Genomic DNA, 11209 nt, shown 5'->3' with positions numbered 1-11209 from the left:
GGGAACTTCAAGAAGAACAGCAAGCAAGTTGCTGCTCAGGAGAAGAAACCCAAGTCTGGACCTAAGCCTGAAACTGAGTGCTTCTACTACAAGCAGACTGGTCACTGGAAGCGGAACTGCCCCAAGTATTTGGCGGATAAGAAGGATGGCAAGGTGAACAAAGGTATATGTGATATACATGTTATTGATGTGTACCTTACTAGAGCTCGCAGTTGCACCTGGGTATTTGATACTGGTTCTGTTGCTAATATTTGCAACTCGAAACAGGGACTACAGAATAAGCGGACGCTAGCAAAGGACGAGGTGACGATGCGCGTGGGAAACGGTTCCAAAGTCGATGTGATCGCGGTCGGCACGCTACCTCTACATCTACCTTCGGGATTAATATTAGACCTAAATAATTGTTATTTGGTGCCAGCGTTGAGCATGAACATTATATCTGGATCTTGTTTAATGCGAGACGGTTATTCATTTAAATCAGAGAATAATGGTTGTTCTATTTATATGAGTAATATCTTTTATGGTCATGCACCTTTGAAGAGTGGTCTATTCTTGTTGAATCTCGATAGTAGTGATACACATATTCATAATGTAGAAGCCAAAAGATGCAGAGTTGATAGTGATAGTGCAACTTATTTGTGGCACTGCCGTTTAGGTCATATCGGTGTAAAACGCATGAAGAAACTCCATACTGATGGGCTTTTGGAACAACTTGATTATGAATCACTTGGTACTTGCGAACCGTGCCTCATAGGCAAGATGACTAAAACACCGTTCTCCGGTACTATGGAGAGAGCAACAGATTTGTTGGAGATCATACATACCGATGTATGTGGTCCGATGAATATTGAAGCTCGTGGCGGATATCGTTATTTTCTCACCTTCACAGATGATTTAAGCAGATATGGGTATATCTACTTAATGAAACATAAGTCTGAAACATTTGAAAAGTTCAAGGAATTTCAGAGTGAAGTTGAAAATCATCGTAACAAGAAAATAAAGTTTCTACGATCTGATCGTGGAGGAGAATATTTGAGTTACGAGTTTGGTGTACATTTGAAAAATTGTGGAATAGTTTCGCAACTCACGCCACCCGGAACACCACAGCGTAATGGTGTGTCCGAACGTCGTAATCGTACTTTACTAGATATGGTGCGATCTATGATGTCTCTTACTGATTTACCGCTATCATTTTGGGGTTATGCTTTAGAGACGGCCGCATTCACGTTAAATAGGGCACCATCAAAATCCGTTGAGACGACGCCTTATGAACTATGGTTTGGCAAGAAACCAAAGTTGTCGTTTCTTAAAGTTTGGGGCTGCGATGCTTATGTGAAAAAGCTTCAACCTGATAAGCTCAAACCCAAATCGGAGAAATGTGTCTTCATAGGATATCCAAAGGAAACTATTGGATACACCTTCTATCACAGATCCGAAGGCAAGACTTTTGTTGCTAAGTTCGGAAACTTTCTAGAGAAGGAGTTTCTCTCGAAAGAAGTGAGTGGGAGGAAAGTAGAACTTGACGAGGTAACTGTACCTGCTCCCTTATTGGAAAATAGTACATCACAGAAAACTGTTTCTGCGACACCTATACCAATTAGTGAGGAAGCTAATGATGATGATCATGAAACTTCAGGACAAGATACTACTGAACCACGTAGATCAACCAGAGTAAGGTCCGCACCAGAGTGGTACGGTAATCCAATTCTGGAAGTCATGCTACTAGATCATGATGAACCTACGAACTATGAAGAAGCGATGGTGAGCCCAGATTCCGCAAAGTGGCTTGAGGCCATGAAATCTGAGATGGGATCCATGTATGAGAACAAAGTATGGACTTTGGTTGACTTGCCCGATGATCGGCAAGCAATTGAGAATAAATGGATCTTCAAGAAAAAGACTGACGCTGACGGTAATGTTACTGTCTATAAAGCTCGACTTGTCGCAAAAGGTTTTCGACAAGTTCAAGGGGTTGACTATGATGAGCCCTTCTCACCCGTAGCGATGCTTAAATCCGTCAGAATCATGTTAGCAATTGCCGCATTTTATGATTATGAAATATGGCAGATGGATGTCAAAACTGCATTCCTGAATGGATTTCTGGAAGAAGAGTTGTATATGATGCAACCAGAAGGTTTTGTAGATCCAAAGGGAGCTAACAAAGTATGCAAACTCCAGCGATCCATTTATGGACTGGTGCAAGCATCTCAGAGTTGGAATAAACGCTTTGATAGTGTGATCAAAGCATTTGGCTTTATACAGACTTTTGGAGAAGCCTGTATTTACAAGAAAGTGAGTGGGAGCTCTGTAGCATTTCTGATATTATATGTAGATGACATATTGCTGATTGGAAATGATATAGAATTTCTGGATAGCATAAAAGGATACTTGAATAAAAGTTTTTCGATGAAAGACCTCGGGGAAGCTGCTTACATATTAGGCATAAAGATCTATAGAGATAGATCAAGACGCTTAATTGGACTTTCACAAAGCACATACCTTGACAAGATTTTGAAGAAGTTCAAAATGGATCAAGCAAAGAAAGGGTTCTTGCCTGTGTTACAAGGTGTGAAGTTGAGTCAGACTCAATGCCCGACCACTGCAGAAGATAGAGAGAAAATGAAAGATGTTCCCTATGCTTCAGCCATAGGCTCTATCATGTATGCAATGCTGTGTACCAGACCTGATGTGTGCCTTACTATAAGTTTAGCAGGGAGGTACCAAAGTAATCCAGGAGTGGATCACTGGACAGCGGTCAAGAACATCCTGAAATACCTGAAAAGGACTAGGGATATGTTTCTCGTATATGGAGGTGACCAAGAGCTCACCGTAAGAGGTTACGTTGATGCAAGCTTTGACACTGATCCGGACGATTCTAAATCGCAAACCGGATACGTGTTTACTTTAAACGGTGGAGTTGTCAGTTGGTGCAGTTCTAAACAAAGCGTTGTAGCGGGATCTACATGTGAAGCGGAGTACATAGCTGCTTCGGAAGCAGTGAACGAAGGAATCTGGATGAAGGAGTTCATATCCGATCTAGGTGTCATACCTAGTGCATCGGGTCCAATGAAAATCTTTTGTGACAATACTGGTGCAATTGCTTTGGCAAAGGAATCCAGATTTCACAAAAGGACCAAACACATCAAGAGACGCTTCAACTCCATCCGGGATTTAGTCCAAGTGGGAGACATAGAGATTTGCAAGATACATACGGATCTGAATGTTGCAGACCCGTTGACTAAGCCTCTTCCACGAGCAAAACATGATCAACACCAAAGTTCCATGGGTGTTAGAATCATTACTGTGTAATCTAGATTATTGACTCTAGTGCAAGTGGGAGACTGAAGGAAATATGCCCTAGAGGCAATAATAAAGTTATTATTTATTTCCTTAAAACCATGATAAGTGTTTATTATTCATGCTAGAATTGTATTAACCGGAAACATAATACATGTGTGAATACATAGACAAAACAGAGTGTCACTAGTATGCCTCTACTAGACTAGCTCGTTAATCAAAGATGGTTATGTTTCCTAACCATGAACGAAGAGTTGTTATTTGATTAACGAGGTCACATCATTAGGTGAATGATCTGATTGACATGACCCATTCCATTAGCTTAGCACCCGATCGTTTAGTATGTTGCTATTGCTTTCTTCATGACTTATACATGTTCCTATAACTATGACATTATGCAACTCCCGTTTACCGGAGGAACACTTTGGGTACTACCAAACGTCACAACGTAACTGGGTGATTATAAAGGAGTACTACAGGTGTCTCCAATGGTGGATGTTGGGTTGGCATATTTCGAGATTAGGGTTTGTCATTCCGATTGTCGGAGAGGTATCTCTGGGCCCTCTCGGTAATACACATCACATAAGCCTTGCAAGCATAATAACTAAGATGTTAGTTATGAGATGATGTATTACGGAACGAGTAAAGAGACTTGCCAGTAACGAGATTGAACTAGGTATTGGATACCGACGATCGAATCTCGGGCAAGTAACATACCGATGACAAAGGGAACAACGTATGTTGTTATGCGGTCTGACCGATAAAGATCTTCGTAGAATATGTAGGAGCCAATATGGGCATCCAGGTCCCGCTATTGGTTATTGACCGGAGACGTGTCTCGGTCATGTCTACATTTTTCTCGAACCGTAGGGTCCGCACGCTTAATGTTACGATGACAGTTATTATGAGTTTATGCATTTTGATGTACCGAAGGTTCTTCGGAGTCCCGGATGTGATCACGGACATGACGAGGAGTCTCGAAATAGTCGAGACGTAAAGATTGATATATTGGAAGCCTATGTTTGGACATCGGAAGTGTTCCGGGTGAAATCGGGATTTTACCGGATTACCGGGAGGGTTACCAGAACCCCCCGGGAGCCAAATGGGCCAACATGGGCCTTAGTGGAAAGGTGAAAGGGCTGCCCACATAGGGCTGCACGCCTTCCCCCTCTCTCTAGTCCTATTAGGACTAGGAGAAGGTGGCCGCCCCCCCTCTCTCCCTTTCCCACTTGGGAATCCTAGTTGGACTAGGATTGGGGCGGGGGAGTCCTACTCCCGGTAGGAGTAGGACTCCTCCTGCGCCTCCCTCCTTTGGCCGGCCAGCCTCCCCCCCTTTCATCCTTTATATACGGGGGCAGGGGACACCCCAAGACACACAAGTTGATCCTTGAGATCGTTCCTTAGCCGTGTGCGGTGCCCCCTGCCACCAAATTCCACCTCGATCATACCGTTGTAGTGCTTAGGCGAAGCCCTGCGTCGGTAGTACATCAAGATCGTCACCACGCCGTCATGCTGACGGAACTCCTCCCCGAAGCTTTGCTGGATCGGAGCCCGGGGATCGTCATCGAGCTGTACGTGTGCTAAGAACTCGGAGGTGCCGGAGTAACGGTGCTTGGATCGGTCGGATCGGGAAGAAGACGTACGACTACTTCCTCTACGTTGTGTGATCGCTTCCGCAGTCGGTCTGCGTTGGTACGTAGACAACACTCTCCCCTCTCGTTGCTATGCATCACCATGATCTTGCGTGTGCGTAGGAAAATTTTGAAATTACTACGTTCCCCAACACGTGCTTGGTATGACACACTCAAAGACTTCCTGAAGAGCAAAGGCTTCAAACCTAGTTCCCTGGATCCCACTCTCGTCACGAAGACATATGATGGTGAACTTTTTGTGTGCCAAATATATGTGGATGACATTATCTTCGGCTGCACTAATCAGAAATACAGTGATGAGTTTGGATACATGATACAAGAGCAATATCAGATGTCCATGATGGGTGAGCTGAAGTTCTTCCTTGGTCTTCAAATACGGCAACAACGCAACGGCATCTTCATATCGCAAGAGAAATACCTCAAAGATTGCCTGAAGAAGTTTGGAATGCAAGACTGCAAGGGTTATACGACGCCAATGCCTACCAAGAGTCATCTGGATTCTGATGCCAATGATAAAGAGTTCGATCAAAAGGTATACCGCTCCATGATTGGCTCTTTGCTTTATTTATGTGCATCTAGGCCAGATATCATGCTTAGTGTTTGCATGTGTGCCCGGTTCCAAGCGGCACCAAAGTAATCGCATCACTTAGCTGTGAAGTGAATTCTTTGATATTTGGCTTACACCCCAACACTAGGATTATGGTTTCCAAAAGGCTCAGAGTTTGATCTAGTTGGATTCTAGGACGCTGATTATGCTGGTGACAAGGTGGATCGCAAGTCTACATCAGGCACATGTCACTTTCTGGGACGATCACTTGTGTGTTGGACTTCAAAGAACCAGAACTGTGTATCTCTCTCCACTGCTGAATCTGAATACATTGCTGCTGGATCTTGCCGCGCTCAGCTTCTATGGATGAAGCAAACACTCATAGACTATGGTATTCATTTGAAGCAAGTGCCACTCTACTGCGACAATGAAAGCACCATCAAGATCGCCAACAACCCAGTTCAACACTCGAAGACAAAGCACATTCAGATCCGTCATCACTTTCTCAGAGATCATGTCACACTAGTGCAGAACCAGGCAATAGCACCAGTTCGTAAGGGCCTTTAGTGCCGGTTCGATAACCGGCACTAAAGTGTGGGCACTAAAGGTCCCCCCCTTTAGTACAGGGTTCAGCATGAACCGGTGCTAAAGGGCAACCACGTGGCACGAGCCAGCTCCAGGGTCAGGGAGCCCTTTAGTACCGGTTGGTGACACCAACTGGTATTAAAAGGTTGGGGGGTTTTGGATTTATGATTTCTTTTTCATTTAATTTTGTGTTTTCCATTTAATTCTTTTTCGTTTGCTGGTATTTTACGATACTACATATTGTACACGTTATGCATATATATAAATAGAATTTCTAGTAGAACCGATCATATATATGGACTGTCATATTTGGCACACGTGTGGTGGATAGCAAAACTACCACACCACCAATCCTTATAGATAAATGACTCATATAGAAGGGCTCGTTCCGCTCGATCGAACGAGCATTTGAACTCGGCTCGATCGTAGGAGGCTTCCACCGAATTTTTTCCTCCCGATTTTTATTTTCAAAACGTTTTTTCTCTCTCCCGGTTTTATGCTAGTTAATTTAGGTGGGAAGAAAAAGAAATAATAAAGTGCTTAAAAGAGGACTTGAACTCAGGTCTAATGCGTGCCCACTATGACTAATAACCAACTCACCCATCTTAAGTTGTTGTCCATAGTATGCAAACGACGGAATTTGAACCCTTCTTATTTCTACCATGTCAACGAAAAGCTTAATTTTAGGCTTGATAACTTTGGCCGAGCAGCATGATAACTATGACATGTGCATGCTGATAACTTCATACATTAACACCCCTGGTTATAAAAATGACATGATAAAGCAGGTAACTATTTCATGAGAAGGTCGGTAACTACAGTGTGAAAATCACAATAACTTTAACATGTGCAACATCGTAATTTTGCACAAAATTTAAAGTGCGCGCTGGGCGGGGGGGGGGGGTATGTTTGAACAACACCCTTCCCCTTTGTGAAAGTTACCATGGCGTTTTGAGTGTACGTTATGGTTTTCAGAGGAAGCCTGATAGCATACAAAAAGAGGACAAAAAACATGAAGTTTTGACATACTACATCCCATGCTTCAATTTACCGCGATGTTTATATAGTAATCAAGTTTCACTTCGTCTATTATCATGCAATTTTCACATAAGTTACTAGGGTAAATTTTCCAATATTTTTTTCTCATAGGTCAAAAATTAATGCGGTGTTTCCCTGAAAAAATTACCATGGTGTTTGTACATAAGTTATCAGTTCTTTGGTTTGTGTATTAGCATGTTATTTGCACACAATTTACCAAGGGTATGTTTTTCAACCACCTTTCCCCCTTTTGGTCAATGTTACCGTGGTATTTATACCCAAGTTATCAAATCTGCAGTTCGTATATTATCATGGCACTTACACACAAAGTTATCGAGTGTATGTTTTTCAACAACTTTTTCCCTTCGCAAAAAATGTTATCGCAGTGCTTATTCGTATATTACCATGCTATTTTCACATAAGTTACCAAGGGTGTGTTTTTAAACAACTTTTTCCTGTTTGGTCAATGAAACCGCGGTGTTCTGTACGTAAATTATCGGGGATGTGACACATATATTACCGTACTATTTACACATAAATTGGCGAGCATATGTTTTCAATAAAAAGTTCTCCGAGTCAGAAAGTTATCATCATGTTTTGTATGTAAGGTATCAGTTAAGTGGTGCTTTTATTACCACGTTATTTACATAGAGATTACCGGTGGCACATTTGTAATACACCCCTTGGGGTCAAAGTTATTGTGGTGTTTGTATGTATGCTATCAAGTCCGCGGAGCGTAAATTATCATCTTATTTACACATAAGTTAACATGGTTATGTTTTTCAACCACTTTTTTTCTCGGGTCAAAATTACCATGATGTTTGCGGTTAAAATTATCAGGTCTGCGGGGTATGTTTCTAATAACTTTTTTCCCTGGTTCAAAATTACCACGGTGTTTTTGCGCAAGTTATCATGTCTACAGTGTGTATTATTACCGTGCTATTTGCATAGAGTTACAGGGGTTTGTTTTCAATAATAATTTTCTATGTCAAATTTATCATGGTGTTTGTACGTAAATTATCAGATCAATTGTATATAAATTATCATGATATTTACATAGAAGTTACCGAGAGTATATTTCTACATCAATCTTTTTTCGGTCAAAATGAGCATGATATTTATACGTAAGTTGGTAGGTCTTAAAATGTAGTACAAATGATGCACCAATGAAGCTAAAAAACCCACAGAACATGTTTTCTTTAGCCAACATTAAGTTTTCCTGACTGAGCCTCTACCCAGCATTGGGCCCAGCCCAACTCTTTTCTTTCTCTGAAGCCCACAGAAAATGTTGTCTTCAACCTCCAACCAACGAAACCTGTATCTGAAAACTGAAAACTGAAAACTGAAAACTGAAACAAAGAACTCCCAATTATCCATCATACTTGTTGATTTAGGCTACGAATCGCGTGGACTTCAACATGAAATTCGTAGATCTCTTCATTGCGAATCCATTTTAGTTGAGAACGCAATTTATTGTTCAAAGATGAAGGAGATCGATGCAAAGTGTCCTATCTTGAAGTCGGCGCTCGCCGGAGCCTATGGCGAGTGTTGGCCGTGGAATGAGCTGCTCGCCGGAGTAGCAGGCTATGGCGGTGACTTGAGGAGGCGCTGGTGCTCGAGGGGTGCGTGCTCGCGGCGCCATGCCTGGGTGCTCGGGCGAAGGAGTCGTGAACGGAGATGCAGATCGAGCGGCTGCCAGATCTGACGGCGCTGGATGCGGTTTGGTTTGCCGTCGGCGGCTCGCCGGAGGAGGATGCGGCGAGGCGGGCTCGGACTTGGCGGCAGGGAGGAGGAATCAGAGGAAGACACCGTTGGCTGGGGACTTGGTGCGGGGGAGGAATACGGGATGAAGACTTATGCATGCGATGCCGATCGAAGGGACACCGAGTGGTGTGGCAGTTTTGCAATCGGGCACAGGGTTGCCAAATACATATTTCGTATATATATATATATATATATGACAATACTATTTACTCCCATTTGGATCACAACGCCCTATACAGGAGCCGCAGTGGTGTTCCCGAACTCCACCGAAAAAAATGATCCTGTGTCCGGCACCTCCCACGCCTCGATCCCCACCTCCCTCGCCTCGATCCCCAACCCCCACCCACCCACCGGCGACCCCTCCCCCACCCACCGCCAGTGCTCCTCTCCGCCCGGCCGCGGTGGTGTTTCTCGTTTATGGAGGTGACAAAGAGCTCATCGTAAATGGTTACGTTGATGCAAGCTTTGACACTGATGCGGACGATTCTAAATCGCAAATTGGATACATGTTTATATTAAACGGTGGAGCTGTTAGTTGGTGCAGTTCTAAACAAAGCGTCGTGGCGGGATCTACGTGTGAAGCGGAGTACATAGCTGCTTCGGAAGCAGCAAATGAAGGAACTCATATCCGATCTAGGTGTCATACCTAGTGCATCGGGTCCAACGAAAATCTTGAAGGAAATATGCCCTAGAGGCAATAATAAAGTTATTATTTATTTCCTTATATCATGATAAATGTTTAATATTCATGCTAGAATTGTATTAACCGGAAACATAATACATGTGTGAATACATAGACAAACTTAGTGTCACTAGTATGCCTCTACTAGACTAGCTCGTTAATCAAAGATGGTTATGTTTCCTAACCATGAACAAAGAGTTGTTATTTGATTAACGAGGTCACATCATTAGGTGAATGATCTGATTGACATGACCCATTCCATTAGCTTAGCACCCGATCGTTTAGTATGTTGCTATTACTATTCTTCATGACTTATACATGTTCCTATGACTATGAGATTATGCAACTCCCGTTTACCGGAGGAACACTTTGGGTACTACCAAACGTCACAACGTAACTGGGTGATTATAAAGGAGTACTACAGGTGTCTCCAATGGTGGATGTTGGGTTGGCGTATTTCGAGATTAGGGTTTGTCACTCCGATTGTCGGAGAGGTATCTCTGGGCCCTCTCGGTAATACACATCACATAAGCCTTGCAAGCATAATAACTAAGATGTTAGTTATGAGATGATGTATTACGGAATGAGTAAAGAGACTTGCCAGTAACGAGATTGAACTAGGTATTGGATACCGATGATCGAATCTCGGGCAAGTAACATACCGATGACAAAGGGAACAACGTATGTTGTTATGCGGTCTGACTGATAAAGATCTTCGTAGAATATGTAGGAGCCAATATGGGCATCCAGGTCCCGCTATTGGTTATTGACCGGAGACGTGTCTCGGTCATGTCTACATTGTTCTCGAACCGTAGGGTCCGCACGCTTAACGTTACGATGACAGTTATTATGAGTTTATGCATTTTGATGTACCGAAGGTTGTTCGGAGTCCTGGATGTGATCTCGGACATGACGAGGAGTCTCGAAATGGTCGAGACGTAAAGATTGATATATTGGAAGCCTATGTTTGGACATCGGAAGTGTTCCGGGTGAAATCGGGATTTTACCGGATTACCGGGAGGGTTACCGGAACCCCCCGGGAGCCAAATGGGCCAACATGGGCCTTGGTGGAAAGGTGAAAGGGCTGCCCACATAGGGCTGCGTGCCTTCCCCCTCTCTCTAGTCCTATTAGGACTAGGAGAAGGTGGCCGGCCCCCCTCTCTCCCTTTCCCACTTGGGAATCCTAGTTGGACTAGGATTGGGGGGGGGGAGTCCTACTCCCGGTAGGAGTAGGACTCCTCCTGCGCCTCCCTCCTTTGGCCGGCCAGCCTCCCCCCCTTTCATCCTTTATACACGGGGGCAGGGGACACCCCAAGACACACAAGTTGATCCTTGAGATCGTTCCTTAGCCGTGTGCGGTGCCCCCTGCCACCAAATTCCACCTCGATCATACCTTTGTAGTGCTTAGGCGAAGCCCTGCGTCGGTAGTACATCAAGATCGTCACCACGCCGTCGTGCTGACGGAACTCCTCCCCGAAGCTTTGCTGGATCGGAGCCCGGGGATCGTCATCGAGCTGTACGTGTGCTAAGAACTCGGAGGTGCCGGAGTAACGGTGCTTGGATCGGTCGGATCGGGAAGAAGACGTACGACTACTTCCTCTACGTTGTGTGATCGCTTCCGCAGTCGGTCTGCGTTGGTACGTA

Source organism: Triticum urartu, chromosome 7A (assembly GCF_056163025.1).
Source record: "Triticum urartu cultivar PI428250 chromosome 7A, HENAU_Tu73, whole genome shotgun sequence".
NCBI classification, from domain to species: domain Eukaryota; kingdom Viridiplantae; phylum Streptophyta; class Magnoliopsida; order Poales; family Poaceae; genus Triticum; species Triticum urartu.
The sequence above is the reverse complement of the archived record's forward strand: the minus strand, read 5'-3'. Positions refer to the sequence as shown.